The following is a 5,182-nucleotide window of genomic DNA, read 5'->3' on the forward strand; positions in this document are numbered from 1 at the left end:
AAACGTCAGTTTTGCAAATGCACGACTACACTTTAAGGATGAGAACATTCGTTTTTCGTAGCTTGTCAACGATAAGTTCATCATTCTACATGCATCATAGAGGATATTAACTATCTTGTGTTTGGTTTCTAAATTGTAGAGACCAATTCTCTCCCAATAAGAAAGACATATATATGTCAAAGGCATGTCGTTAGAAAAGATTTTGTTAAGCATCCATTGCATTTGCTAGACTAACCTCATGTATTATAAACCATGCAATAAAACTTTGTTTTCCTGCATAGTAAGCATAGGCACTGGCTAAAGTGCCTTCGACCACCACTTCAAAGCCACTTTGCTTCAAAGCCACTTTGAAGCAAAAGGTTGAGTGCTTTCAACCACGTTAGGGGGCTATTGTTTGTATAAGCACTTAACAACGATTAAAAACGACTAGAACCCAAAAAACCACTTTATGTGGCTATTGCTCTTAATAGCACTTTTAACAGCAGGTAAAATGCAATTTGATTGCTGTAAAAACCTGTTAAAAACCACTTTTAAGTAATTTGTTGACCAATGTTAACCACTTTTTGGGGCCTAGATTTTGACAAGCTTTTGAAGATGCTCCTAAACACTTTAAACTAGCTTCGAAAACCTGTAAGTGGTTTTAGCCACTCTTAGCTTTCAACCATCTTTAGGTGGAACTTGGAATTTTGCCACATGCTTATATAGGTTCTCACCACTTTCAAGTAGTTTGATGAGAGCTTTCAACCACCTCAGGTGGTTGGAAATTTGCCAAGTGCTTATATAGGTTCTCACCAATTTCAAAAAGTTTGATGACCACTTTCAACCCTCTTCAAGTGGTTGGAAATTTGGCAAGTGCTTAAATAGATTCTTACCACTTTTAAGCAGTTTGATGACCGCTTTTAACCACTTTCAAGAGGCTGGAATCTTTTGAGTCCTTTTAGATTCTTGTTAACACTTCCAAGTGGTTTCAAAAGCCGAAAAGTGGGTCCAACCACTCTAAGGTGGTTTTAACTGCTTCAAATGGTTAAAACCCACTTTCAATCATGCAAAACCACTTCTAAGTGGTACTAGTGACCTCAAAATCTACCTTCAAGTGAATTTCTTCCACCACTTTGAGGTGGCTGGAATTTTGCTAAGTGCTAATAAGTTCCTCTTTAGTGCTTTCACAGGCCTAAAAGTGGTTTTAATAACTCGTAGGTGATAGTTTCAATCAGGTTAAACAATTTTGGCAGGTTTAATCACTTGCTAAAATTTTCAAACCTTTTTAGGTTTTTGTACATTGCTACTGATATCTTTGAAAAACAAAAGTGGCAACTCACATTATCTTATCATTACCTCCGTTCTTATGCACAAGTAGAATTGTACAGAAGGTTTTAGGACATGCATCCTACCGTGTACATCTCTCTTAGATTCTTTGAGAGTATGAAGCCTTTCTTTGTCAAAGAATTCAAGGGCTATAATACATGCTATTGTGAGTATCACGTGCAGGCTGTGTACATCAAAGAGGCTTTCAATCAAATGTGGAAAGGAAGGTATGGACTACATAGAGGTTCTTGTCGATGTAGATGTCAGGTTTTGTGACCTTGTAGTAAGTGGCAATATATGTGTGGCTGCAAATCCACATTTGAGAGCCTCACAACACTATGAGAGTCCTTAGTGTGTCCCAAACTAGAAAAGTTCATATTTCATTCACACAATTGGTTGATTGGAGAATGCGATTAGTGTGGTGCTAAACTACTCAGATGTTGTCATCTTGAGGTACATAGTGACAACAACTTCATGGTGGTTGCAAAGGTTTTTGTTGGTGTGGAGACACACAAATTGGACGAAGATGGTCAGTGCCACAAAAGGAAATCCAATTCATGCATTGGTATTCTAGTCAAGTGAGAATTTTTGCCCACAACTGCTATGTGCATTCAAGAATGGGTGACATCCAAAAAATTGTTTATTTGTATATATCTGATGACAATGTGCATGAACATTGTTTGTGCAACACTGCTTTCTTTTGCATGACCAGTGGTTGAAGGACCAAGGTTTTCGTTTAAAGAGACACTGGCACGGTCACATGGTGCAGCATCACAATTCAAAGCACGATGGCCTTTCTACTTTGTTGCAAGGTTTTCTCAGTTTACTAGGCTTGAAATGATGCACAACTATTTTGGGTCATGGAAAAGGTGAACATAACGGTGCTAGAGCAACCATAAAGAGGGCGTTCACCCATGAGTAGTTGAAGGTGGATGAACACCCCTTGCATAATGCAACAACTATGGTAAATTACCTCACCATAATGAACAATAGGAAAGGCTATTGGTCATCCATGAATAAATTCAGTAGGGTCTTCTAATAAATCAAGGTTGGTGATCTTCCAAGAGATATACAATGAGATTGCATGCTAGTGAGTGGATCACATTATTTGCATTGTGTAAATAGTTTCTCTTCAACAGATACAATTGCACTGAGCTGTAGAAACTTGTCTTAATTCTATCATGTGTGTGTGCATGGTCAATGGAGAAGATGTGTAAACAAAGATCATGTAGAAGCATGGTGGTACTTGAAGATCCTACGAGTAGAGGTTAACATAGATGAAGATGTTTTTTCAAGCGACGAGGAGATTGGTGCACCCATGTACGCTAGCCATTATGATGATTTAAGTGATGCCTTGCATGTTGGAGATAACTTTGCACTCAACACTAAGGAAGAAGACTTTGATTTTTATAAACTAAGGTGTTTTTGAGAGAAGAGGCTATCCACTATAACTCAGAAGGATGGATGGAACAATCAGATCAAGAAGAATTCTTACTATGTTGAGGGGCACTTTTACGATAAAGTCAAGGGATGCTTTGATCGATACATGTTATTAGATGATAGACCTCTTGCTTCCATGTACTCGCACCTAGTTAGATGCCTTAAGTTTCCCTTGTATCTTGATAAAGATGAGCCTAATGTCTACACCTTGAGTGATATTGTGTATAAGAAAATCTACAATAGCATGCCTTCTAATACCATGCCTTTTTGTTATATCTTTTCCTCACAAAAACTTATGTTCTTGAACCTATAGAGTTGAAGCTTTCTTGAAGCTTTTTAATGCTTCCAAGTACTTATATCCACTCACAACTTATGTCAACCACTTTCCAATGGCTAAACCACTTACAAGTGGTTCAAAAACAAAATCCATCCACTTGCAAGTGCTTGGATCTATTTGCAAGTGGTTCATACAAGTTGTAATTGGTCCTTGAAACCACCTAGAAGTAGTTGACAAAACACTCTTATACACAAAGTCCTAAGTTCATAGACCACTTGTTGCAAAAAAATCTCAACCACTTGCAATTGGTTCTTGACCACTTGCAAATGGTCCCCAATTTACAAGTGATTCCTAAACATTGTTATACACATAGTTCCAATCTCATAAACCAAGTTTGCAAAAGCTTTCTCAACCACTGGCAAGTAGTTCTCAATCATTTGCAAGTGGTTCTCAATCATTTGGAAGTGGTCTCTACTTTACAAGTGGCACAACTTACTCTTCTCCCCACTTACGGGTGGTTTTAATTACCTACAAAAGCCCAAAGACAAACACTTAAAACAATTTGAAACCAACTTATGATCAGACAACTTGCAAGGCACGCAAGGGAATAGACGATTGAAGAGAAAATTTGGTTTCACATTATAAATTAGCATATAATTCCACAATACAATGTCAAATTCATTTACATTTTATAGAACATAAGAAGTCCCCATCATGAGTTACACTATCAAACCCATCATGGATGTCCTTATATCTGCATATATAGTCACAAGTATCTAGCTCTTAAGATTTTTTGATGAGAATCATAGGTCTTGACACATCAAGGCCTCTTGTAAAGTGGTACTGAAGGTAGGACTTTGCCCCCACATGACATGCTTTTCCTCACCATTTTAGTAAACTTAGACTATTCTTGCTTTCTTCTTACATCCATTGCACATGTAGTGATTTTCTTTGATCCATTTTTTGATATCTTCCATTCATTGACAAATGGAAAAACTTCATGATTGCTCTTCTATCTGGTCCTCTAGAGAAGGTAAGATAACATAGGATTCGTCATCATTCAAGTAGCACTTGTAATATCTGACATTGAATCATGGAAACTCTTTCCAAAAATTTCTCAAGTTTAAAATGAGCATCTATTCAGAATGCTTGACATCCCACGAGCTTTTACTGCAGGCCTAGGCTTGAAATCCGCCCACTCAACTACATGTGCGGTTGAGGCAAGCACAATTCTAACCTCTATTGTAGGTCTCTCCACTGCATGTGTTCTAGATGTACACTTCAACAATATAGCTAGCCCCAAGAACAAACCATTATGCAAAGTGGTGCACATAGTGCTTCACAAAGTTGTCCTACTTCACAATCCCAAAGTGCAGCATGTCAAGATTAGGTGGGGTTGGTCCCTCATTCTTTTCATGGACTGACAAGAAGCATATCATTAATATTAATAATCAAGGCAGGAAAATTTTCCTCATCGAGGTGAGTGACACAAAACTAAACTACCCGGGGTGTCTCTTGATCGAGATGCCCTAGGTCTTCTTCACTACATTTCCAATGCCTAACATTATCAGAAATGACTCGTACTTTTACTACATCACCCAGAAAACCACCTAGTAAATTCAAGTGGAGATTGACACCATAAAACAAGAAAAAAATATCTTATAATCAAAAAATAGCACAAGGAACTTAAAGTTTCTGGTGTGCATGCCATTTTGCGGGGATCGTCATTAGTACTTTTCTTTGAATCTAGAGGGTTCACTCCTTCCTCCACTTATTGCTTACGCTTCTTCTTCAGTGCTTTTGCAATCACTCATAACTTCTTCACATCCTTGAGGTCCTCCACTTTATCCACAATTTTTTATTTTTTGATCATAGCAAGGTTTAGGTGAAAACAATAAAAAGCCGGTTCAATGCAGGGTTTAGGTTAAAACAATAGAAATCTTGTCCAACAAAATAAAATGTTGCATCAATTTTCTTTTTTACCTTCTTGATTGTGGATTGAGAGATTTTTTGAGTCATCCACAATAGTCACTTTGGCATGGTTCTCCTCAACCACTATTGGTGTAGCATTTATTCTGCAAGGAAGGCTGCCATCCATGGTTGTGTCCTTGAACAACTAAAAACCATCAGATAGTTCCATGTTGTTCACATCAAGTACAA

The sequence above is a fragment of the Adiantum capillus-veneris genome, chromosome 10, assembly GCF_014529385.1.
Source record: "Adiantum capillus-veneris isolate H3 chromosome 10, ASM1452938v2, whole genome shotgun sequence".
NCBI classification, from domain to species: domain Eukaryota; kingdom Viridiplantae; phylum Streptophyta; class Polypodiopsida; order Polypodiales; family Pteridaceae; genus Adiantum; species Adiantum capillus-veneris.